Below are 27,968 nucleotides of genomic sequence, written 5' to 3'. Positions count from 1 at the left end.
CATCTACCCAACACCCTGAGCACTAAAGCAATTTGTGGTTTGTTTTGTCAGATTGAATGATTTCTGATAAAGAAAGCCCAAAAAGTATTACATCTTTTTGTAGACTTAGTTCTTAAAATAGGCAGGAGAAGGAAAACAACAGTTACATTCTGTCGCTTGAAATACTCCTGGACAAGACAAAACTCATGTCCCATCATCCGATTTGCAGAACCAAGTGCTAAGGAAACAGCACAGTGGAAGGGTTCAAAGCAATATGCAAAACCACCAGTTTTCTCAGCTGAAATCATCTGATCCTCTTTATGCCTGAACCAGCTTCAGCTGCAAGCCAGATCGTCATAAAGGAACAGTGAGGGGAAAGAGTGCATGAGAGGAGAACTATGACAGCATGCAACACAAGCACAAAGTGTTTAAAGATGGCTGATGTCAGAAGTCAGAGAAAGGCGGCTCTTGGCATCCCGAGTAAGTCGTGCACAAATCAAGGGGCCAAGACAGGACAGTCTGAACATGGGATGAAACAGAAGCCTCAAACACAGCCGCAATGGAAGTCCAAATCTCCTTGTGGATTTTTGCAGCAGCAGGCTACAGAGTCAAGAAGTGCTGACTGCTCGCTGCAGGAATTTCACTTCAGACTGGGGATCAGAAAGAGATCTGTGGTGACCAAAGTCCCTCATTACAGGCTCAGGGAGACTGTGACAAAGACTCCGGCAAAACTTGTCCGTTTCTTCGTACAAAATAAACATGCTAAATTCTAACGGAAGCTAAAAGATTGTTTCGTGTCACTTTCGCAAACTGCAAACTTTGACGGTATCTTTTCTAACGAGCAAAAGTTATCCCATTGCTTTGATAAACCGGTCAACCTTAAATGTACAAAAACATTCCAATTTTCCAGTTTCTAATTTTGTCTTTAACCACTGCCAGCGGGGTGAGGAAGGTCGGTCATCTATTTGAACTCCATTAGGCCAGCATTAACCATAGTGGCCATAATGTTCTCCACTTCATTACGCTCTTGCTGGGAGAGGCAATATGATTGCTCGCAGTAGATGTGAAGGCCAAGGGTCAAGCATGGCTGGGCATTGCTGAAGTGTGAACAGAGGACACGCCCTCTTTGCCCATTCTATACGTCCTAAACTCCCTCTGAGACGCCCCAGGATGGGTACCGGCTTTCAATCGGGCAAGTCATGTATGACGTTGCCCAGTGGAATACGGGGATGAAAGCTCGCTCTTTCATCAACGCACTTTCTGAGTGAAACGGTGGGTAGTTATAAAACCAATTTAAATAGCTTCTCAATAGTATACATCTACATTGACATTGTTCATTCATAGTTTTCAAAAGATAATATGTACATAAACGCTACAGCATGTGCTTCATAGGCCTGATGTTTTTCTTGTAATTCCCCAAGTTATTAGGTCCAATTGCACTAATTGCTTCGAGGAGTGGCCATAGGGCATCTGCGGCCGCCTTTGACAGCACTGAATTGAGCTTGTGTGAATAAGTCAGAGGCAAAGTGGTACTGTCCCATCGGTGAACTCTGGCTAGACACATGTCCTACCTTTCATCCTCTGACCCCATTATTCTGCTTCCAAACGAAACCTTACCAACATGTTTAAATGGGCTGGTCCTCTCCCCTGCTCTCATAATGTTATCTTAGGAAATGTGGAAACAATTGAACTCGCATTTGATTTTGGCAGCTAAAATGACTACCAGATTGGCGTTTCTCTCCAATGTGTGTGCGCGAAACCGAGGAGTTTCCCCCTCCCTGGAGATTTCATTGAGAGATTCCAGGGGTTGTGCGATCCAGTTCCTCTCATCATGGCAAATTGAGCATGTGTACTTGACGGCCAGCTGAGTAATCTTGTGACACGTCGGGTTTAACACACCACTCCGCCATTGGAAGAAAAAAAAAAAAAAAAAAATCACTTTGAGGAAGTAAGGTCATAAATAACCCGGTAAAATCGGGAGCGTCAACTCTCTACTTGCCCCCTGAACCTGGCTGAGAAAGCGATCAATAGGAGGAGATGCATGGTTTTGCACTGGAGTTATGTACGTGCGATTATTGGGGAGGCCATTGTGTACCCTGGAGTGCACTACAAACGTGGAACAAAAAGTCAATATAACAGACCAGTTATTGGAGTTAGAATGGAATTTATGGCCGTTTCGTGGGAGTCGATTCCTTTATGTTCAACACATTTAAATCATTCAGAGATAAAATGGGACTGATTTGTGCACGCTGGAATACACATGTAAGACAAAAAGAAAAAGTCTCTTCACAAACAAGATACGGTTTAAAGATCCGGTCAGCTATTATGAAAGATATGAGCAAAAATAGAGTGTGTGTCTTGATCTGTGCACAAATACACTGGTCTGAGCTTGGAGGAGCGACTGGGCAGGGGAAAGGAGGGAGGTGATGAAGAGGGGGGACTGAAGGCTTTTGGAAGGGGGAAATGTGGTCATCAATTGCTGGCAGCATATCCAGGGAGAAGATTATTGGACGGTAACCCAGCGGCAGATGTCTGATGAGTGTCTATTAACCTGCTTCCTACATCTCGTAGGCCGTGTCGCTGATGAAGTCAGACTAGGAGGCCTTGTCCCGCCCAATAGGAGGGGTCGGTAATCCCTCTCCAGAAAATAGCTGCCAGCAATCTCGGGATTTGATTGGCTGTAGTGGGACAGCTTTGGCACAGCTAATTGAGGAGCGCTGCTTTGGTGGATACAGAACTAGTGTTGTTTTAGTCAACATTTTGATCTTTTGCTTTTAATGAGTTTTTAATGCTTTTCTGATACTCCTTCATCGGCGTCACTATTGTTTATGTTTCATTCCATTTGTGTCTTTGTGAAGCAAAATACATCCTCGTGTGTATTTACTCTAAATTAAAAAGCTACTTGACTGGATGTCCCATGTGATCTTGGTTCTTATGAATGCTTCAAGCAGACTGATGAGCAGGATATTAATGTTGTTTTTAAATATTACTTTTGTATAATCTACAAGAGCAGAAGAAGAAGAGAAGATCCCATCAGCCAAACATTTTTACATTATTGTGGTGGTGCTGCTGAACAAATTTGACATATTACAGTTAGCCTCATTGACCAGACTTCTGCCAAATAAAATGACAAAATCGCCCAGTAAGATTAGCATAGGGATGAGAGATAGGCACAAGAGGATACTTTATATACCATGGTTACCTGCACCACATCTGTTCTTGTATTAAAGGCATATGGGCTAGAGCCAGTCAACCGGTCCTGGGACTGCACGAACCCCAATCAGTCCTGATGGGATGATGTAATGTATCTGCTCTGGCCTCCCTGGTCCTGTGAAGAACAGTGCATCTGTACAGGCCTGTATAGTAGACCTGAGACTCTGCCAGTATGCTGTCATCACCTGCCGCTCAAGCAGGCATGCAGGGACACATGCAGGAAGAATGAAGAGATGGAAAGAGGGATAGAGGAAAGGAAATGCCCTCAACCAAGCTCATTTATGTGAACAAAAATAAGACGCTGGTTAAGGTTCACACATGAAAGTTACATTGGGGATGGTCTGTCTTCTTCAGATTGTTTCTGTTCTATGGCTTGGTGGGGTGATGTGGCACATATGCAGGGCATCTTGCCTCTTTGATTCAGGTCCAGGATTCAACCGTTTCCTGAATGTCTCTCATGGCTTTCACCCCAATTTCCCCAAGGTCTATCTTATTAACAGAAAAATAACTCAAAGACATATGACAACAAGCTCTTTCTTACACTGTGTCATTAGAAGCTTTACTAAAAAATGCAACATTTGAAAGCCATGAATCTTCTCCATGTTCAATGGATACTGAAGAAAATAACAGGATGAAAAGGGGGTATGATGAAGAGGTACAATGCAAATGGTAAGCTGGTCGAGTTGTAGCCAACTTGAGAAGCAGACACTTGTGTAGCTTGGCTTCTAAGATAAGATGCAGTCAGTCAGAAGTGACCCAAGAGCTTGTCACAAGGGATGTAATGGGGTCAGATTACAGGCTAGTCCACAGACTGGCTGCAAAAGGTTGGCCCGTAATCCCAGAGTCATTAAAGGAATGCTTTGTTAAAAGTGGATGGAGGAGAGGGAAAAGAGAAATGGAGAAAACTAAGAAGAGGGGGAATGTAAGAGGTGTACAGGGAACTCAATAACACTTGATTCGATATGAAAAGCCTCTTGTTGCCACCCAGGAGAAGCCCGCTGAGGAAGGATGTGAGGGTAGCCAGCCGAGAGACTCCTACAACCAGGAACAAGACATGCCTTGTTCCGGGTTTAAGGAGCAAACAGATTAAGATGAATTGATGCAAGCTTAGTGACTTTGGAGAATGGTGAAGGAAGAAAAAACGCCCACAGATCAATAAAGCTTAGGAAGAAAGCATCCAAAGACAGAATCTCTACTCACATTCAAGGGATAACACTCGATAAAAGTAAGGGTCTCAGATCTCAAACAGGACGACTTTGTGAGGTTTAGATTAAAAAAGAGAAGATTTAAGGTGTTGAATAACTGTAATCATCACACGGTTGAAAACGTGTCACTGTATCCCTTATGTACAGTATTATATATTATTATATAATAAAATATATTTAGGCAGCACGATGGCACAGCGCTTCGTGCTCTTGCCTTACAGCAAGAAGGTTCCGTGTTCAATTAGCGGGCCAGGTGGGGCCTGTTTGTTTGAAACTTGCATGTTCTCCCAGTGTCTGCATAGGTTTCCTCCGGAAGCACTAAAAAGATATACCCTTTGGAGCCCCGACTCCCCAGCTAAAGAGATGCAGAAAGTTTCCTGGTTAAATAAAGGTCAATAAATAGATCAGCAATGATTACAAAGACTGTAATTAAAACACAATATATTGTTTGTGTACTTTGTGGGCTGTTTTGATATTTGGCTTTGCAAAAATACATTGAATTAAGAATTTCAGCATTATAATAGTAAGGTCTGCATTCATTATTTATTATGGTTGATTTAGTGTAAGTAGGACTGGTGAGGAATGAAAAAACTAAAGCACACAAGAGGGTTGAAAAGAAGCCCTTGCAGATAGCTCTAGCAAGTGAACATACATCAAGTGTCCCCCAGTGCACTGTGACAGATCCGTGCCTAAGCCGGCCTGGCGGGGCCTGTGCCCTGATGTTTGCAGAGATCAGAGAGAATCATCTAGGTTAACATGGTAATTATACGCAAAGCCCCACTATCTCAGGCTGGATCTGATACTGTTTTTCTCCTCGCAACTGCTAGATCCCAGGCAGCCAGTCAGAAGGAGCGACAGCAGTCTCCTAGAGCTAATCCCTCAAGAGGTGTACCAACACCTTAAACTTAATGAAAATGAACATGCTGTGAAAGAATTCGATTACCACAGTTAAAAAGGAGGCCAACAGGAAGGGACCTGCCAACTTGCAAGACCATCTTGTATCAATACGAACTCAGGTGTAGATAGCCATGAATATATAGTATACAGTGAAAACACAAATAAAATACAACTACATTTTAACTTCTTGAAAATAAAGCAATAAATGATCTGACAAAAATGTTTAACAACCAACAGACTCCTGACAAGACATAACAAAGGGTTTTTGTTGCATATCAAGTGATGAATAAGTCTGTTGATCGCGCAATTACACGCATTGAGAGCGGTACTGTATTAATGGCAGAATTTGCTGACCCAGAAGCCCACGTGTGGGGAGTCCAGCTCTGTGGCTATGACTCTTATTTCCCTGAATGTTTGTTTATGTTTTTCTGTATTTATTGTATTGTGTATTGTTTCTGTGACCGCAGGTGTGACCTTTGACCTTGAAGTCATTAGCCTTTGCAGACAGGATTTTTAAACTGCACCACGCTGCTGCAAAACATGTGCAGGGAGCGAGAGATGGAGGGAGAGACAGGGAAAGCGGGAAGGGGAAGAACGCTCCAGGGCCAATTATGGCCCCAAGAAAACAAAGGGCTATATTTCAATGATTCCTCCAGCTGTGCTGTTTATGAGCTGTGTGCTTAGTCTCTCGGTGACCTTCACCTCCACACTTGCCCCCTCTAAGGGAAAACAAGCTAAAATGGCCTGATGCTCAATCTTTCATTTCCCCTTGGTTTTTTCCACAATTCGGGATATTTTTTTCTTCTATGGTTCATACGAGCATGCTGTTTATTTGACTGGGGGTTTGGGTCACATATTTGTTACTTCAGCTTTTCATGTCACACCGGTTTTATTACCACCTCAGCATCCTTTTGTGTAATGTTTTAAATGGCTTCAGATGTAAAAAGTAAAATATATTGACTAATCTAAAGCTTAACAGCTATGCGTGCATCATCTGTAACGTTTCCTGTCACTTCTCTCACATACACACACATGCTCAGCCATTACGGACCTCATAAGAAAGGTGTGAGTATCAGTCACTGTGGCCCTTTGACAGCTCTAACCTTCCTAGGCGACGGGATACACCATCTTCTCTGCGGCCCTATTGACCAAAGCAATAAGACATTCTGTATGGTGTATTAAAGTCATTTTCCACATGCTACCTCAGCACCATCCATTGTTCATGCAAGCTCTTGCTGACCATAAAGGAGAGAGTGGGGGGAAAACAGTCTGTGCTCTTTGGTGACCAAATGGCACATTTTTTTCTATTTTTCATAATTTAGGAAAATGGGTGTTATTTCATATCAGACTTAAAAGTACAAAATATCATCATAGTTACTCCTGAAGCAATTTTGGTATGTCAAGGAAGACAGGGGGTCCCAGAAAGGGCTTTTCACTTGGATGCATATGTCTGCACAGCCCAGAGAGCATGTTCCATTTATGTCCTCCATTCAGTGTCCAATTTCATCCCTCTTAAATCTGCAAGCAAAAAAAGGTAGACTGGGGAGGGTTTTTGGCAAGAGACAGCGATGTAATTCGTCTGGGCCATCTGTGTAGTCCGTGGACCTGCTCTCCTCTGCTCCCGATGTCAGAGGTGCTGCTGGAAACGGTGGTGTACCTCGCCCTAGCCTCTGCTGAAATCAGCTCCAGTCCGGGACCATGTGACAAATGATTCCAATCTAGGCTGAGCGCCCTTGACTTGACCCTGACCACTGTAGACAATAAGGGCAAGCTCAGTCACTGGAAAAGATGTTCTGCGCTAATAAACTCGAGAGCGGACCAGGGATACCACGGAGCGGAGGTGCGGCTGGGGCGGTGCGGAGCAGGAGGGAGGGGGGTCAAAGAGGGAGGGGGCGCAGGAGAGAGAGAGTTCAGGTGCTGACCTCTCAGGTGCAGGTTGATAATGAGTCTCCCTGTTTGCTCTGTGAAAATGACCTCAGAGACATGAAAGCGGCCGGAGTACAACAAAGAGCGCCATTCTGTGCCTGGCTGAAATGGGATCGTTCCCGAGATTGGCTTATGAATGCACTTTCCATTTCATTGCTTTTAAAGGCCACTTAAGCCAAAATACAAACATGTAAAAGCAGTGGGCTTATATGCCGCTGCACAGACACTAAGCACACCTCCCTGGACCCCACGCATGCCCTCACACACACATACACACGCACACACACATACATACACCCGCACACACGCACACACGCACACACACACACACACACACACACACACACACACACACACACACACACACACACACACACACACACACACACACACACACACACACACACACACACACACACACACACACACACACACACACACACACACACACACACACACAGACACGCACACACACAGACACAAACACACACAGGACTCACTCTCTAGTACTGCCAGAAAATCAGAAGAAAAAAAAGTTAAGCATAGAAAGAAAACAACAAGACTTATGCCCATAGAGGCCATAAGCGCCACTGCAGGTTTCGTAGCATGTTGCGTTCTTTTACTCATTAATTGTACGTGAGAGTAAATGCTACGCTGACAGAAAAGACGAAGGGAGAGAGGTACATTGTACATCCAATTATACAATGGAGATCATTTTTTTCACTCAAACTTGGCTGTGAATACTGTTGAAGTGGTGCTAGCCTGCAGTTAGCTTTGCCCGTTAGCCTGATAGTTTTTTCTTCGTGATTCAGTTAGTGTGTATTGGGGCCTCTGACCCGTAGGCAGGGAAGTTGAGGTCACAAGTCAGTGTGCTACCTGCCGGACGAATGGAAAAAGGCTGTTATTCACTATAACAACGCTGGACAGTGACTAAATCTAACAGTGAAGCGCAATGGTCAAAAACCTACAAGACTATACTGATTGCACAAGAATCAGCTCAGTAGCAAAACAGTTGATTATACACGTTGCAAATAAAGACTGATGACAATTAGAACCACACAATGCACGAATGAAAGCACAAAGGGAGACTAATGCAGACAATACTGCATGTGCCTGCCCTCATCTCTTTAATAAACCCTATAAAAGAACTGCGCTCTTGCCAAGTGGCGCCGTAAACACGCCACTCTAGAACACGGTTTTTGGGCATCCCGTTAGTTATGCTAATGAAACCCTCACCCTCCGCTGTTCTCCTCTCTTATCCCCGCTGGCACGGTCTTCAGTCTTTTGCAGAACACTACTCCAATGTCAACCCATCCTCCTATTCTGCTGGCACCAGACTAGATAATACACAGCAAAACGCAGATCCAAAGAGGCGTGTGTAAAAAAAAACATGGCACGAGAATAATATGGTTGAGATTTCTTTGAACTCACAATCAGGCCATTGTTAAATCATGTTTGAGGTCCAATATGTTGCAAAATATGGTACAAAATACTATTGTCTGACCGTTTTTGCAACGGGCTGAGGAAAAGTTAAGCGTTAAGTTTTAATTAACGGTTCGTTTTAATGAAGAGATCCAGAGTTTAACTTTTTTACCGAGGCGCTAAGGGGACAGAAGTGTATCAGCAGGTTCCTTGTTACGGCGACTTTAAGAAAGTTAAAGTGCTGGGCATGACAGGAGCCAGTAAAGTCTGCTAAACTCGGCCGAGTGTCAATGTGGAAGCCAAGATTATACCCTTTATCCCTTGGCTCCCAAACACACAAACCCACTTGTCACGGCTCAAACTTTTTTGTGTTGTGCATTTCTATATTATTGCGTGTGTATTTGTGTATGCTCAAGGTCTTGCGTGGCTTTCTTCACTAAGCCAGGCCTCTGACATGTGGATTTGTGGCTTGACTGCAGAGGAGTTCATCACAGATAATTATGTAAGAATGTGCTGGGAAAGGAACAAACCACGGACAGTCTGGGCTGGCAGATGCTGCGCTGCGGCCTACACAGTGCCCCATGCTCCGTGCACTCAGCCTCACACGCTGCAGCCCCCACTGGGCCTCTCCAAAGCTGGAAAAGGGCAGAAAACAGTGTGCAGCCAAAACCAGCTTTGTTCTTTATTCCTCACACCAGCGCCTGCATTACAGCTCCTTTATGCCCCATATACTCAACATTCACACATCTACGGAACACACTGTTCACACAACAAATATTATTTTTGTTTGTGCAAAGGTGCAAAATGTAGAGACACTAAAAATAGCATTGGCAAAATAATACAGGGTTCCAGGTGCATTTCAGAAATACTGATTTGTTTATTTATTTGTTTTAAATCAAACCTGAATTCAAACATTATATTTCAAACCTGACTGATCAACTGACTTTCTGAAATAATTATATATTTTTCAAATACATATTAAGTGGTAAAAGCAGAGCAAGAATCCCAGCCGGTAGTCTAATGATGAAGACCGCTACCACCTACGTAACAATGAACCTCAACCACATCCAACCACTTCGACAATTTGATGAATGTCTCTCCCCGCTCCCTACCTCTTTTAATTCTGAGCCGTCCCGCCAAAACAAAGCCTACGGGCCAAAAGAAAAAAAAATCACCAAAAAACAAAACATTTATTACAGCCTTTTATCACATTCATTACGTCGTCTTGTTCCAACAATTGTAAACGATATGGCTAGCAGTTCATTCTTTTTCACAAAGCTAAGCAAATACCTTTGTTAGAGCAATTTAAAATTACTTCTCTTTTTCCAAATGGTGATTTTTCTGATGTGTGAGGCTGGAGAGGGAATTGTGTTTTGCCAGATGGAGAGCTGATGTACATTTGTGTTGGTAGTTTAAATGGAAGTTTATGGATGTAAAAAATAATCAAATCTTTCAAATGAGATGAAGTCGGCGGAGGGGGGGGCACATACAGAAAAATATACAAACCACTGGGCCGCACTCAGTAGAGGTGAGATATATAACTTCACCTCTATTGTATTAAAGTGAGCAAATTCAATGAAATGATAACTATTCTTTTAATTGAATATGATTAAAGTAAAAAAGAGTCTTCATCACAGCTTTCTATTAATGGATTTTAATTTTATATATTCAATCAAAGCAAAACAAAACAAAACAAAATTTAAAAATGTATTTAAGTTTTTAAAAATTTTCAGCGGGCCAAATAAAAGTGGGCCGTGGGCCGAAGTTGGCCTGCGGGCCGTAGTTTGGACACCCCCGTTCTAAGTTGTGACCATTAAAAACACCAGCCATGTGTAAAACTGCCAAGGTCATAAAAAGTAGTCCTGAGATTAAGGAATTAACATAAAGATTTGCACCAAATTCAAGCTATGCCTTGAGCTAAAAACAAAAATACAGTATGTGTAGCAAATCTCACATGAAAGCTCATTTTAGATAGCATCGAACCATTTTCTCTATGACTAATTGGAATACACTTCACTTTGTAAAGACAAAAAGGTTTTTGTTGTTGCTAAATATTTTTCAAAGCATCGATGAGCTAATGATGATAATCCAATTGTTTATGAAAATCACTCTGCATTTTATTATTCTTTGTGTTAGTGACCTGATGTGACGACGACTATCAACAATAATACATAGCTTTCTTTTTTTCTTTTGTACAAAAGCAACCAAAAAAAAGTTGACTTGTTACACAGAGGAAAATGGGGGAATAAAGAAGCACAAAATGACAATCCCCCCCAAAATGTGTGTATTTTATGTAGTTTACTTTGATTGTTTTGGGGCTACACTCAGAAAAACTATACCCAGACAGAGCCACAAAGTCCAAAGTCACTTGCAGTGTTATGGAATGAAGACACACTGACAAAGACAGGATGTGGTGGGTATAATTCTGATGAAAAATGTTGCTAAGTATCACTGTGCACAAGAAAGCATTTGCTGTAATGGCCCCCTTAAGGAAAAACTGAAATAAAAGAACATTTTTGAAATAACATAAATGTGATTAAAAAAAAAATTAATCATAAGGCTAAAAATTGAACCTGCAGTGAGTTGGGGGAAAAAATGGAAACAAAGAGGACAGACGATAGCACCTGACTTTAAAACTACCAGACTGAAACTGAAAAGAGAAGTATCAAGTTGCAGAGCAAATTAAAGCAGTAATAAATCCCTGTTTCAGTTAAATGCCTGAAGGAATCCCATTTTGGCAACACACAATTCAACAAACTTAGTAACAAGACGCATAGAATGAAAGAGGAAACAAGTTGTTGGGTTTTTTTTTTTTCCTCAAGGTTACATCGGAGCGCCCCGAGCTCCAGCCTCCCACTACACAGCCAGAGGTCCCCCATTTATCTGGCTCTGCGTCAGGGACACATTCCTCTTGGCTACGAGGAAGACGGACACTTTTATTAAGTGTTGGCAACAGACAACAATGGCCTTCGCTGATTTCTTGGCGCTGCAATTTGAGGTTTATTCCGACAAACTGCAAATTTAAAATGTAATGTTTTATGTTTTGAAGGTAAGAAGTAAGGCTCCATTAATCGCTATAACAATCGCAATGTGAATGTTCGCAGTTAGCAAACTGGAAGGCTGCAATTATTTAGAGAATATAATATACTCTGCAACAATATACTGTAGTGTTGTCTTGTTGTGTAAAATCCTATTAACATTAAGAATGACCTCCACAAAAATGTTCTGAAATGCATGTCATGTATGTATTAAATGAAAAAAATATTGTTTACATTGCGAATTGTGAATGGAATCTGGTTTTCAAACATAAATCGCAAAATAAATCACAATTTCAAAACTTACTTTAGAGAGAGATGTTAAGTCTCCGGGCAATATTTTACACATGATGCATTTTGGGAGGCATAGCTCGACAGGGCAAACAATGGGTGTCAAAACTGTCCTCTGCAAAGTATAAATCTTCCCTCATGCTCAAATCAATCTGCCGCTTCCCGTCCAAACACCGCTTCCATCGCTGTGGTAAATGAGTGACCATCGTTCACTGGCACGCAGGGCGGCTCCAGGAGGCTGATGATGTCTCTCTTAGAACTGCCACCCCTGAGCACTCGTTTGTTCAGATTCTGGTTGGAATGTCGGTAAATTTCCATTATGTTTTAGAAATCTGGTTAGCGGCAGAACTTTCATACATTTTTAAGTTGTGGCTTCTTGCTATAAGGAAACTGCATCTACTGCTTAAAAAACTTAAAGGGATATTTCAGGATGTGACATAGGGCTTCATTTCTTAGTTATCCAGAGTGTTGTTGATTTCTGGAGATATATATATTCTTTAATTCATGCAGTCTTTATATTTGAAGAGTTTAGTGGTGCTAGGCTAGTGCTAGGCTAGCGCATGTCAATGGTAACTAGTAGCCTGCACTAAAAACAGGCTGACCCAAGCACAGTGCACCTGAGGCACATCACTAATAACACTAGACTAACAATATAAACGTCTGTGTTGACTGAATAATGTTTTAAAGATATTAATTTTGCACTTAAAATAACTTATATTTGAGCAGCATCAGCTTCCTGGTTGTAAGGTACGCAGCGGCGGAGTGATCCGCTAGGTCACCGGCTCTACAGTAGTTTACCTGCGGCCAGCATTACTACACATGGAATTCACAAAGGAGCTTTCTACAAATCAGATATGGCAACGTTTGGAGGACTACCCGATGATTTTGAAGAGGTTTTTAATGCAGGCTACAAGTTACCATAGACATGCGCTAGCCTAGCACTAGCCTAGCGCCACTAAACTCTTCAACTATAAGGACTGCATGAATTTTAAAATATGTATATATATTTATTTCCAGAAATCAACAACACACTGGATAACTAGGAAATGTGGCCCTGTGTCAAAAATTCTGTAATATCCCTTTAAGTAAACACATTTTGCCGCATTAGAAACAAAAGTTCCTGTATCGATTTATTTTAAGGGGAGCTTGTTAAGTATTAATAAGATATTCATAAGCATTAGTAATCTGTTTACAGTTACAAGGTAGGATTAGGGTAGGCCATGAATAAGTATATTATTCATGGCCTATTAATTACTAATGCCTAATAATACCTTATTAATACTTAACGGGCACCCCTTAATATGAAGAGTTCTTTAAATGTGTTAATGAGTAAATGATTAAACTTATATTTACTTCACTTAGTTTTTGATTATGAGAACTGGCCACTGTCCAGTTAGTGGGTCACACTTATAGGCTGTAATTAGAATAAAAGAACGAGCACAGCTGTATTCTGAGTTTAAGTTCCAGGGGCACATGAAGGAAGAAAAAAAACACAGCTGAGAGCCAAGAGGACATGGAGGGATACTCTTCCTCACCATCATTTCAGTTTGAGGTAATCAGCCAGCAACACTACAGAGCTCACTGCTAGACAGAGCCAGATCTTCATCTTGTTCAATGATGCTAGTGATCTGGAGCCAGATAACAGCCAATTAGTGTGCAGAGTAACTTAGTGCAAAGTGCTGGCACAGGGCTCACCAAATCATTCTAGCTGTCATGGTGTCTGCCTAAACGCGCGATTTGATTTGCTCTGCATTTGTAAGACACCGCAGAGATAAAATGAGACATTCCTGTCAATAGTGCGCTGAGTGTGTCCATTTTGCAAAAACAGATTGGCCTGATTAGTGATGAGACAGCAGTATGTCAGAGAGGTCCACTTGAAGATTATTGACAACTGTTCTTTTGGGATCACATAAATCTAACTTATAGAGAAATAGAGAGAGATTCCAATGCTCTGTGATTTTTTAAGAGTAAAGGACCGTGTTACACATTTGAATTCATTAAAACAAGCACAATTTTTTGGCAATGCAGGATTTAATAAATTCATTGATTAGTTGTACTTCATCATGAATTACCAGGACATAGTGTTTCATACACAACACAGGGGAGAAAAGCTAAATAACTTAAACATAACTCAGATGGCGTTTTCCCACCGCAGGAACCTTTTGCACTTTTTGGTGCTTTTTATGTACCAGCCCCCCTTTTGATTGCTTTCCGACACAGTAGAACTGAGCCGCTTTTGAAGGAACTGTTTCTGCTCTTATCCCAGGGGCAGTACTTTCTAGTCCGACCAGGAACTCTTTGGTGAAGTGGTTTCTTATGCGTGTGTAAGGCAAGTGCTACATTTGCTGCATTTGGCAGTTATCTTTATTTATTAAAAATGCACAATTCAGCCGCTAATTTCAACCCAGTTAGACTCTCCTGCTTTACTCTTGGATTTGTCTAAGTCCTCTTTGTTTTGTTTGCACCACAACATTAAGTAAAATACAGTAACTCTGTAAATCCTTGTTTTTCTGTAACTCCCAAAGTCCGCTGATTGCGTGCTGCATTTCTTGCTCAATCATTACATTTCCACAGTGTAAAGTGTGATCTGGATGCCTTCGGTCTCATGCTACAATGAAGGTTAGCGGGTATTCGGTCACGCACGACACTGAAGTCATTGAGCCCCTGTCCTGCGGCTGTTGTGCAGTGTGAACACGAGCACAGTGAATGTGGGGTTCCCCTGACGAAAGGGGGACTTGGGGGGTCTCAGGGCCTGTGCCCATGAACGGGTCCGAAAATGATGTGGATCATTCATCTGTCATGATCACAAAACATAATCTTTATTGATCATTGCTGTTGACTTCCGTTGTACTTTTTTTGAATAGTCCATCACCAATGCACATCTGATCGAGACAAAATGATCATAAATCTGAGTCCCTGTATGAAAACAACAATCTAATTAGTTTGATCCGGAAAAAGGTCAGACAATTTGATTGTCTGCTAGATTATTTCAATCCATGAAAGCTAATTATCTTAATACATTTTCAATGATTTCCTCTCAATGAGCAGCTGCACAAGTCTCTCTGGAACTCACTCTCTTGACACAAAGTGGACCCTTGCATTTGGGAAAGGGCACACAGCCCACTATTCCAGAGATTGCAGCACCTTAAGAGCATTCACAGACCGCACTGTCAGCCAGTGGAACATCCACTACATCATGTTTCCTCATCAGGGACATCTTCTCCCTGACCTCCGCCTCACATCCACATGAATATGGAAGATGAATACAAGCCAACTTTTGAGGTGCTGCCAAATTCAACAAGAGACTGCCTCGTCAACCGTGAAATGGTCTTCGCAGAGCCAGATTGGACAAATTTGGACAGGTTGGGGGTTCCTTCATCCATGGGAAATTTCCTGACCTTTATTTTATGTTCTGGGCTATAAAGATCAGGTAAAATGCTATCATAACAACCAGCATAAAACAGAAAATGTTGGTGTATTATCTCTCATAAATCCACTCTGGACATCTATCATCATTCACCTCCATTTAGGTCAGTCATCGCTGGCGACCCCCAAAGCTCAACAGTCTGTGAATTTCCTCTTCGCTCCTCTCAGCAACACTCCACACTAAGCCATTCTTACAAAAACATGCCAACAGACGTGCATGACCGTCTGACCTCCGAAATTTTGTGAGAGCATTAAATACCAATTAGGGCTGGGACAGTGCAAGTCTGGGGCTGATGCTGTGGTGAGGCCTTGAGGAGGCCTGTGGGAAGTAGCTTATTGGTCCCTGGGCATAAATGTGTGTGTTTTATTCTGGTGTGTGTTTTTTCTAGTACCAGTGCTCCAGGCAGATGGTGAAGCTCACTGTGTTTGTGTGGGATAAGGACATCAAAGCCCAGACAGTGTCCCAACAGAGAAAATCAAACCACATCTGGATACTCTGTTCACTGTAATGGTCATATTCCCATTTGGACATCTACGTGGAGTAACCATTCACTTTGGTCTCAATTAAAACTGTGTGTAAAAATCCTTGTAAAGAAAATACACACATAATTACCTAAAAGGGAGATATTATGCAAAACCTACATTTTAGAGCTTTTTTTTTTTTTTTTTTTTACCACATCACAGTGTTGTTCCTTCATCAGCCATTCATGCATGTTGGAGTCATTTCTGAATCTTTTCCCAGGGACTAACCCTTTTGCTGCAACACCAGGTTTATATGCAATGCCCCCAGTAGCCCAGGAATTGCTCTCCTTATCTCTCCGAGCAAAAATGGGCAAGAAACATCTGCCGAAGCTTCACTACTGCAAAGCCAGATGCAGCGCTCTGAGACTATAGCGCCGATGTCCTGAGTATCTTTTGAATCTCAAAACAGTCCCTGGATAAAACCAAGATTAACACAAAATTTACTATTTTGTCATTGACCCATCACTGACCTTTCCTTATTGGTAAAACAAGGAGTTTATCACAAAACACTAAAACTGGTGCACATAATATATATTGGCAATGTGCATCTTTGAAGCAAATATGGCCCACAATGTCCCCACTACCACTGGCTTTTTATCTCTGTGATACCTTACATTTTAGTCTCAAGGGTATATGTCATAATAACTCAGTTTAATGTTCAAAAATAAAACAGCAATACCAGCGAAAGAATATTAGCAAATGCTCCAGAGGCGACCCTGTGAGAAATATCCATTCTCACAGTGAGCGTGGAGACTGTGTGTGATGATGTGCGGTGGTTATCTGGTGCTTTCAGAGTCATGCCCTTTACTGTCCCTCTGTTATTTACCCACCAGACATACACAGCTTGATAAATGTTTTGTCTGACCTTCTAAATTTGTTTTCCTTCCTCTTAACTGTGATTTTATTTCCCTTGGACAGGCCTGGACAGTGTGTGTGAGTATGCTCCATGTGCGTGTGTGGGGGTCTGCGCCATGCCAGAGTGAATACATACTTGTCGGTTTGTGAGAGGAAAAAAAAAAACCTACAAAGATTAGATCTTTTCTTCCTCCACTGCGAACTTTTCACATCCAAACAAGCAAACTATGGAGCTTGCACAACAATTAATAAAGTAATGTCTGCTAACTATCTCTCTCCAGTCTGTCTGTGTGTCTGGAAAGGGTTAAAGACGCCAGGGGCCACAGCAGAGTCAACATGGGCCACGGCTCGACTGGCCGGCCCTGCCAGATCGATATCTGCAAATAATAAATTAGCTCCCTGGAGGGGTCACACTAAACCTCCAGCAACACTGCCCTGGAAAAGTCCACAATTGGTGTGTGCGAGACTCAATAAGCCAGGTGAATGACTGCGCAGGGGCACATCTTCAGCACTCCATAATAGAAAATTAATGGTGCTCAAATCAGTGCTGAGGGCACCCTGAGGGTTACCTAATAGGCCTAGTTAGAACTGTCATCCCTCCCAGAGTCGCCTAAAATATCACATGCAAACACGAGGAGCCAAGAAGAGAGCGCTGAGCAGTGAGATACTGGATCTGTGTGTGTCCTCAGGTATGTGGGGGGGGCGCTTCGAAATGTAGAGAGTGGGCTTGGGTTACTTAGAAAAAAAGGAATCAGAGCGGAAAAATATAACACAATGTGACAACTTAAGTTTCTGAAAATTAGATCAAAGGGAGATGAAGTTACATCACAAAATAATTAGTACAGATTACAAATGCTTTGTTTTCAGAATTCAAATTTTGTTCATGTAAATTAATATATGTATGTATGTAAGAACAACTTACAGGTCTACTGTTGATCAAAATCAAGCCTAACAGAAGAGCAAACGTGAAGAACATGAATAAATAGTAGAAATGAATAATAAATCCCGATGCATGCTGCAGAAATAAGCAAGTGCATCAGATGTGTTGAGCCATTAAACCAATCAACGCATGTAAAGCATATGTATGAGGCCAGCAGGCTCCTAATGAGCCTTAAAAGCACATCTGAACACTTATTCCAGATAGTTTATTCACGTCCTCCACAAACACAAACACAGAATTCAATAAACACACTTTTTATCGATCCTGAACCACCGGCGGCACATGCACAAGATTTACAACAACTTTAGTCGGGCCGGGCTGAAAAAGACCCCGCGACAACAGGCAAAAGGTAAAGTTTAACTAGCTAATGATTTCTTGTCAACTTACAACGGCCATAAAGCGCAAAGCTTGTTGTGACTGCGATTTGCCTATGCGTTGGCACACAAGGGAGCTGGGAAGAGAACAGGGCGGGCTTTCCCCTCTTCTTCTCCACACCTATCTTTTCTCATAGGACAGCAAAGTTTGGACTGGAGACTTACCCACACGCAGCCACAGCGCCATCCTCCACCACGAACAGCGTGTGTCGCTCTCCGCAGGCCACCTGAGAAATCTTCGACGACGGAAGACTCTGGCACAAACGCGGCGCCATCTGGAAAGAATAAAGTTCCCGGTGAGGTGAAGAGGCACACTGTATCAAGAGTTGCCTGTATAGCTAAGTTCCATCAACCTGGCAACCTTCAAGAAAGAGCGGCAGCGCGGCGTACAGTCGTTCCCAGATGAGGACGGGAAAAACTGAGGAAACAAGAAAGAAATAGTCCTTGATGGCGGCAGAGCTGTGATGTTTTTTAGTCCCTGTGTGTTTGTCTCTCTGTCTATCTTGCGCGTTCATGCCAGTGCCACAAAGAGGAAAAAAAAAAAATGAAACAACCTATGAGAAGAAAAGAAAGCCTCAGTTCCTCATCATGCGCTTGTTAGCTTGTCCAATCTATGGCAATCAGAGCGGTCCCAGGGGTTGAAAGACACAAGAAGCCAGTGGAAAAGGGAAGCCGAGGCTGAGGAAAAGATCAATACTGCACGGTGAAACAAGAAGTGTGGGCTATTTACTCTCCATTGATCTGATGATGCTGGAGAAACACCTCAGTCCGCTATTAAATTGAGGGTATAACTCTATACTGTGTTTTTTATCCATGTCTGAAGCTTTTCTCACCTCAAGGTCAAGAAAACGCTACAATACACTTACACCAAAAAATAAAAAGTGTAATTATTCTGTATTCAGCCTGACAGCGGAACAGGCCTTAACTACAAATCGTAAATAAAAAGTGCTTAAAGGGATGAGATATACTTCCAATTGGAAGATGGATGGCAACCAGAGGGATAAGTACATTTACTTTTCACAGGATGGCAGGGGAACAATATGATTGACATGGTTAATCATATTTATTCTATCCATAATTCAAATCTTAGCCTTATCCCTTACCCAAACCCTGACCTTCGTGGCAACCTTCTTGTTAAAAAAAACAACAACAAAAACGGCACCTTGTCATCCTGTACGAAGAACATTTGAGATGAATCTTGTAAAAAATGTTAACAGTGAAATATTGCCCTCAGACCAATTTTGTTTTACTGGCACACATCACCAGAGATGGGACTTTTAACAGCAATCTTAATAATTCCTCAAATTAAAACCACAAAGAGTAACATTTATTTGTGAGACAGAGCCAGCATTATGGTTCCAAGACTAAATAAAGGTGTGTGGGGCAACCTTGCTTAAATACAAACAGTTCAATGTTTGAAAACACTGACCACCAAACTGTGGCTCTCGATGCTGTATGTCAATATGCAGCCCTCGTGAAAAAAGTTTGGGCCCCCCTGGTCTAGTACAATGGTTCCCAAAGTGCCCCCCTGGAGGGCCTCAGAGCCACTACAGCCTGGGGGAATATGGAATTGTATGGTGGAACTCTGTTCTGTTCTTTGCATTGTGGGTTTGAGTTTGGGCTCCGACAATTGCCTGAAGGTCTCTCCCTGCTCTACAGTCTCTTTCACCCAGTGCTGTCTAACAAAGCCTGTGAGCCAGAAAATCCTTAAATAATAAAATACTGTTAAAAAGCAGCAGAGTGTATCAATATATTAAGGAAATAACAATGACCAATTTTAGCCTTGTGTTATTGTTGTTGTGCTGGATGATATAAAACAAAGGGTATACTGTATCTGCAATTAAAAAAAACATAAATAGACAGTATGCAAACAGGGCCAGTACAGTTGCAGAGTGGACCAGTCAGACTAACATTCATTTGTATAGGGGCAATATAGATTCACCAAATCAACTAAACTCACAGCAAATATGAGGATGTGAGGTATGTTTCGTAATCGTTCTCAGCAATACTTGACAAGGTATTAAATTCTGTATTTCTGCTTTCTGTGAACCCTTTACTGCATATTTAGCTAAATATTTTCTGTAAATAACTACTAAATCTTTTACACAATGTCTGAACCGCTTGTACTGGTCAATCCCACATTGCAAAATCCCATTAAAGTTAGAAGAAAGTAGGAACAGAATCCATGGTGTTATTCTAGTGTACTTCTCAGCTTAATTTGCTCACTCTAAAAATGAAAATAATAAATCCTCTGAATTCATCTCCTGTGTCCAAGCATGTGTCACCACAGCTGACCTCCAGGCATTTTATATGAGGAGAAACTTTCTCCACTTTTTTTTGTGTTCCTCTAGATCTCTCCTGGTCCTCAGAGGAGTACCCTTATTGACTGTGTGGCTATATTACAACAAGCGCTCCCTAATCACTCCCTCAAGACCTCTCTATCCTCGCCGCCCGGCCTCCTTCTATCTCAATGCGTGTCTCCCCTCTTTCCCCGCGTGCTCTTCAGGCTCCAGTTCAGCAGCTAATTAACCCTCTCTAATAGCGTAGATTACATTAGCTTTGAGCCGCTCACACCCTTCGCCGGACTCGCACCGCCACACAATGAACCTAGCCTTGCTTTACAAATCTCTCCCCTTCACCAGAACACAATTATGAATTCAAACAACTTCTTATCCGCACTCACTCATCCAGGGACTGAAGCCCTCCTCCGCTCCTCCCCGGCCCCGCCACCCACGTCCCAGAGAGAGTAATGAGAGAGCTAAAGAGAGGAGACCACACAACACGATACCCGGGTGAGAGGGGAAAGGAGAGGTGCGAAGAGGACCCTATTTGGCTGGGTCCGGGGTCACTGGAGGTGCTTCACTGGGGTAGCCCCAGTCCGGTGGTGATAACCCTACATCTTCACATTCCTATTGAGAGACAGAATGGAATCTTAATTACTGTGCCAAGACTGAAGCGGTGGGGGAATACCAGCACCAAATGGAGAATTCTGTTTCAAGTGGGCTAAATGAGGGTGGACGGCTACAGGCAGAAAATACATCTTCAGAGCATGTGAAAAAAAAGGGTAACCACTTCTAATTGGTTTGTAAAATATTTACTACCTACTTACTTAACATATAGTAAGCCCCTTTTGCGTGTCCCATTGCTGTAGTAGCTGTACCTCAATGTATTTGGTAACTGATGTTGCTTGTTTTTCCGACATGACAGAAAAAGACTGCTTTGGGACAGAGCACATGCCCTTGCAGAAGCATTCAAGCTTTGGACAAGCACAAAATACACCACAGAAACTGGTTTGGAACACATTGTTGAGAATTGTAGCCATTATTAGGATATTAAGGATTATCTTACTTAAATCTGCAGCAAAGTCTTGTACATAGCATAAAATGGAACTATAACCGTCTAAAAGGGCTGTTTCTATTAAACTGGCACAGACATACAGCACATATTTAAAAGCCCAGAACAGGATAAATTGAAAATGCAGGTATTAAATTGGATGGTTTTTCTCAGACCATTTACAGCATTTAGTGGCACTTTGTGACATAAAACCGGGAAAGAAGAGTAGAGTACCCAAGAAATGGATATCCAGTCTCCTAAATGTAAATTGGTACATTTGTAGTGAAAGGACATTTTCATGTTTCTTTGTCCGAACAAGCAATTTCCCCTTCGTCCCTCTTCTGTACGGCTTGCCATAGCAGCATTTTCTGCAGAACAGAGCACTCTCCTTTCTATTTCAATAGGACAGCTCATTTGCTAGACTCCTACCCCAAACTGCTGACTGGGGTTTTCAGGGCTATGTACTGTGAGCGTGTGAATGTGGACAAGTCTGTGTGTGCGAGCTTGCTCTAAAAAAAAAAAAAAAGGATGGTGTGAGAGGAGCATAAAGGAGGATAGTCCAAATGGAAGGAGAGAACACATTGTATCATTAAGGTACTCAGAGATCATTAGATATATAAGGGTTGTGCAATACAAGGTCAGGGCTGCTGTGTTTTTCTAGGTCATCAGAGGAGCAGTAAAACCAGTCTAATCAGCGGCTTCATTCTCTCCTCTTGCACGCCCCCCTGCATCACTCAGTGCCTCCCCATTGTGGATACAGCCCAGTTTCATCATGCCCATATATGTATTTACTAATACTACCACAGCATATGAGTCAAGGACATTAGGAAGCACACAGAAGGGCTTTGAGCTACACATTTGCCTCATTACAGGGCAAAGTTGTTGGCGTAGTATCAGTAAAAGGTTGCTCTAACAGGTGCAGCAATCTGCCTGGTGATCCAGGGTTTTATGAAGGGCAGCCTTTAGAGTGTAGTTTGGCTCCTGGCAAAACACTCCAACAATTCGTTAACACATGTTAACACATTACCTTTAGGTACTACAAAGCAGCACAGACTTTTAATCCTTATACCAAATGTCAAAATGGCTTCTATAATTGATGTCTTTCAACTTTCTTTCCCTTATTGTATTGTACTGGTGTTCACTAATGTGTACAGATAAAAAAAAAAAACAGCTATATGCTGTATACTTTGATACCACTTTTCAGCCACTATCGCAGGTTCAACATTATTGATAATGTCCTCCCAGATCAACTCATTAATGTAAATGTTATTTTAATCAGTGCTTCAAATGTGGATGCCTTTTTGAGGCTCTTTTCGATTTAAATGACAGACTATTCTGGTCTTCGCTTGCATTACTCTGAAAAGCATCAATGTAAACCACATTGAATAAGATAGGCTCTTATAAGGTTTCTTACTTCGGCCTACTCCTCCTCAGTTTTCACTACTATGTAATAATGAAATTTTGTAAATTAATAAACGGTGATGTAACAATTAATCGAAAATCGATTTAAAATTGTTTTCAACTGCTTAAAATGTGAATAGATGTAAAAATAATAAAAGAATTGTTCAAATCAGACAAAATGCAGAAAAAAAAGTCAAAATAATCAGTTCATTTTCATATCTTGTAATTGTTTTTGAAATGTAAAGTTCTCTTACTGACAACAGTTTGTTGCAAGGACAAAATGCAGATGTTAAAATAAAAGAAACATCTTTTGGTTATAAAATGAGTCATACGGATTTTGTAGAAAAAACAAAAGGTTAAAAAAATAGAAAAAGTAAATAAATATCGGAAACGAAAATGGAATCAGGGCTTGAGTGCATCGTTACATCCCAATTAAGAATGTAAATTGCTCAAATAAACTAGAAGGAAAAAAGGTCAACGTATTGCTGGATTTAGTGTAAAGTTAAATTCTATTACCTGGCAGCATTAATTGCTAACTGAGCCCAGGGACTTCCCCCTGGGGCCTCTCTGTTTCCTCCTTGTCATCTGGCTAACTATTCTGTCTAGACTAACTTAGAGCACCATAATCCACCATGGGGATCAATAAACTGCACATAATTCAGCTCCAATAATGAGCTTTCACTACGACACACACGCTGTCCCTGCTTCCCAAGGAAGCGGCAGGGGTGTAAAATGATAATGTAATTATTAAAAGGACAGATAAAATGAGTAAGCACTTTCATTACGAAGGGGTGGGCAAGCCCAGCCTCAATTAGACACACTTAAAGCTATCATTGTTATTCCAGACAAAGCTAATCTAGAGATGCTAGGCCATCTATTTGAGTCGCTAAAGGAACGATGCTCACTGACTCAGCCATCTTGTGGTCGTCATAAAACAGGCCACTTTGCGGATTATTGTAAACATTTAATGGACATAAATTATTAAACAGTTTAATATGTCAGTATTGTGCATATACTGTATGTATATTGTGTGTCTTATTATCTACCTAAGCACTTAACTGACCTCTGTGAAACAACAGAGTGTGACAAAGGAGCATATCCACTAACTGCTTTTATTCTAATTATATGCATCCTTGAACTGCAGTGAAATCAAGACAAGCCAGTTTGTTTTTTCCACTCAAATGCTCCCAATTCATCTGCAGGCTACAGGAGGTCCAGGGTGAATAAATCAGGCCTTTACAGCAGGGCTGCTCCCACTGTTTATCTGCTGGTGACATTTGCTGCATGGCCCAAACCGCACCATAATTACCCCACTTATTCACTAAACAGGAATCATGCCTGGCAGGAACCCCCAGTCACAAAGGTTGCAGGACTTAAGTCTATATTCTGTCTCTAGAGTTCAATGGCCATGACTTTTTGAAAGGGCTCTATTCATTTGGACATCGGCGAGAGTTCACTTTACAAAGTTTAAAGGAAAGATGGGGGCTACACTCTCGGCTTCAATGGCCACAGCAATGGGCGGAGTGTGATGCTCGACTCACACGCAGTATACCTTAGCACACCCAAAATGTCACGCTTCCCATAGAGCACTGGCATTAACTGTAGGCTATGTATAATCAAGTAGACAAAAAGATAAAGAAATCTAAAAAAACACAGACTGTTTTCATCTGCTCTGACAGTAAAGGGACTATACGGAGTTTAAAAATGTTAAAATTATTTATGTTCATCCCCCTACAGGTTCCAGCCATGTCCTAATGTGTAGAATGAGCCCAGACCTGTTCACCACAACTGCCTCTAAAATCCTGCACTGTTACTCAAAAAGGTGTTACTTCGGGTCCGAAGTGCCGTCATGCACGAGTTTAATATAGAAGGTGCAGTTACACATATGACCTGAGGTGGCAGCAGTGAGCATAAAATGGCCAACTTGCATCTAGTTAATACAGAACTATTAACATTATAAATAGGAAGCTATGGCCAAAATCTGCCATTTTGTTGGTAAAAGGCAACACCATCCATAGACATTACATTAACCAATATTTGAAAAGATGACAATATGGCAGCGGCACAATATGGTTAACTACCAAGTCACTTTGCTAAATAGTGACATATTACACACTATGACATCAGAATACTGAATTGAGTGGCATTTCAATAATAATTTTAATAGAATCAACTGGGTTTTTAGCATTTTACAGTACTGTGAAAGGTAATGTGTGTAATATTTTTCAAAATCATCTTGAGGGAGCAAAGCTTCTGTGTGAGATGGCTCAGTACCCGATTCTGCTGCAGATAATGGGAATTTTAGTAATTTAGTGGTGCATTGTTACTAGATTATTATTATTATTATAGATTTGATTGGATTGGATTTAAAAATTAAACACATGCAGTATAACAGTAATACTACTGTATCGTACAAATCTGTACTTGGTACATTGAGATGAATGGTGTCTCAAGTTGAAAGCTTTAAACATGTATGTTTGCTACTTCGGTCACAGACTATGAAAATCTATGAATGTTATTGCCAAAATAGGAAAGAAAAGAGGCAGTATTAAAAAATAAGGTTGTTTTTAGGTTGATGTTTCAGACGGCCCCTCCTGATTCTAAAGCTGCAATCAACACTGGGCCATCTGCAAAACGGAAAATTAACATAATTAGTGTACATTACAGTCTTATAGAGAAGACTGGAATCCACAAACCCTCCCACTCACAAGTGGAGCGGAGAGCGGCAAAGCTGATTGGACCCAAATCGTTGGAACATGGGACATGGGGCATACCAGGTTCTAACACTGTAAGCGGGTTACACTGGGAGATTGGTAAACAGCCAGGTGTGAGGGCCAGAGTACAGGCGGGACATAGTGTAACTGTTAAAAGCATGATACCAACACATGGAAGGGCAGCGTGATTGACAATCCCACCATCTTCTCAGACAGCTCAGAGACAGGAAGCAAGCACCACTTAGGCCTGTTCCAGCTGCTCCACCAGAATAAATTGAACTTGATTAGAATTAATCACATTCAGCCAAGTGCAATTTGCAAATAACACAGAAAATATTCAGCAAAATTTGGCTGAACAAAAGGGGGAAAGTGAAGCAAAGTGCCCTCTTTACAATGCAACTTTTAAAAAAACTACAGAGACAGATGCACAATCAGGGAGATGCCAGGGGAGTACACACACGCACACGCACACGCACGCGCACACGCGCACACGCACACACACACACACACAGTATAACCATCCCAAACGCAACACTGCCAAAGTTTTCAAATATGGGTAAAGTAAATATTAAAAATCAGTGATCAAACTGCTAAGTTAAAACAGGACATATGAAGTCAGATAAATGTAAGGTATTTATTTCCAACAAACTCCAGCTAGTTTATAAAAAGTGGTATTGCTCCAGGATGACATGCATGAATAAAAGTCTTTAAAAATGTGGCTACGCTAACTGATTGTTAGCAATTAGGAAGTGTTTCTCCTCATCTTCACTGTAGACTGATGTGAAGAGGACAGCTCAGCACTTTCTTTCACTATGTACACTCTTGATGAAAAATGAACTATCTAAAGTGGCTTATTTTAAACTTGTGCCTAATTGTCATGGTCTGGGCCAGGGCATTGTTGCTTGAAGAATAAATTGGCTAATTCAATTAAAGTGCTTTGCAAAGACACATCATAAGTGATGGAGAATGACTCCAGCCCTGGCCTGAACTCCGTGCTCCCCTCCCATCGCTTCACTTGCCTGAAAAATGGATGGCTGTGTATAATTGAAACACATTGCTGCCAGCGTAGGTCAATAACATCACTCTCTCCGCACACCAGCGCCAGATTAACAGACTCTATTTTATCTTCCCTCAGCCTGTCCCTGCCTGACAGAGCGGGGAGACTCCGCTGCTTATCCATAAAAGAGCCCCCTTATCTGCAAAATAAACAAATACAAAAACCCCACAAGGATGTTTGTCCTGGTAGTTTGGGGCTACTAAGTTGACACATACGTCAGCATTACTTTGTTCAACATAATCATACAGACGACGAATGGCAGTCACTTATATTGTGGGGTTTATAGAGAAAAATAAGTCACCTAACCTCATGCGTCTGACTCCCTCAATTCAATTTGCCTTTTGAAATCAATAACTAATTAAAAATAGAGCACCGTTTTTGAAAAACAATTCTTACATAAAACAATTCTTACATAATACCATAGAACACCACAGATTTTTGTTCTGTTACTGTTTAATTAACCTCCGAATAAAAAAAAATGTTTCCAATGATTTCTGATTTTACAAACCTTAAATATTAAACCTTAACGCTATTGAATGTAAATTTCATTCATCACAATACAAGGGCAACATGTCTCTAAAATTATGAATACAGCCTTGAACATTCTGTGAACTAATTAAAACATCCCCCACTTCTAAAGCCAACAAAATGCAAAGCCCTAATAATAAAAGATTATAAACATTGGAAATTAATTAGCTTAAGCACAAGTGTAATGCGAAGCTAAAATAGGTGATTAAATGCATTTATACTTAAGCCAAACAGCATCTGCAGGCTTCAATTAACTTCATAAACAAATGGCAAAAGATGGGGCTAAGGTTGAAGGGTAAAACATATCCATTATCTCCCACATAATTATATGCAAGGCTCCTCCAAGTTAATTGAATCTGGTCCATTTGATTTCTTCTAGAAGCCATAATTCCTGACTCCAAACATTTTAAATAAACAAATATGATTTCTAAAGGGTGCAGCTTATAACATCATTTTGACAACTTGTATGCGCTTATTGCAGAAGGCGTTAAAAGTGTAAACATGCAACGTTCAGTATGTGCCTGTTCAATATACAAATTAGCTATGGTGGTGTTTTCAATTAAGTCTTTTGTCAGAGGTCTATGTTAGGGTGGGACAAGATGCATAGTACAGTAATCCATGATGCACAACAAAGTGGCAGCTGCATTGTCTGCGTGCCGGATAGAAATTATTTGCAGGCGTGCTCGCCCCGCAGATTAGAGCGCTGTTGGGGAAAGAGATAAGATGGCAGTCAGCTTTGGGGAAGTCACCTTCTGTTGGTTGCAAGCTCAAACAATGATGTTAATCCATGTCCACAATCCAGTTACTTTTCAAACGTCCCACACACTACATCTGAATCCAAAAGCTAACG

At 41.4% G+C, this 27,968-nt stretch overlaps 1 protein-coding gene across 1 annotated transcript in view; it reads right to left on the bottom strand.

The window, feature by feature from the left end:
• The window catches only part of LOC306978650 (uncharacterized protein), a 196,586-nt gene extending 178,256 nt beyond the window's left edge, over nucleotides 1-18,330 (bottom strand). Inside the window, exon 1 of the mRNA XM_079577304.1 lies at nucleotides 18,251-18,330. The gene's annotated coding sequence lies outside the window, so the exon portion shown is untranslated. The remainder of the gene's footprint in view (nucleotides 1-18,250) is intronic.
• Between the last annotated feature and the right edge of the window lie 9,638 nt (nucleotides 18,331-27,968).

This window comes from Gobius niger (assembly GCF_951799975.1).
Source record: "Gobius niger genome assembly, chromosome: 1".
Lineage (NCBI taxonomy): Eukaryota > Metazoa > Chordata > Actinopteri > Gobiiformes > Gobiidae > Gobius > Gobius niger.
Note: the sequence above shows the minus strand (reverse complement) of the source record. Positions and strands in the feature narration are given on the sequence as shown.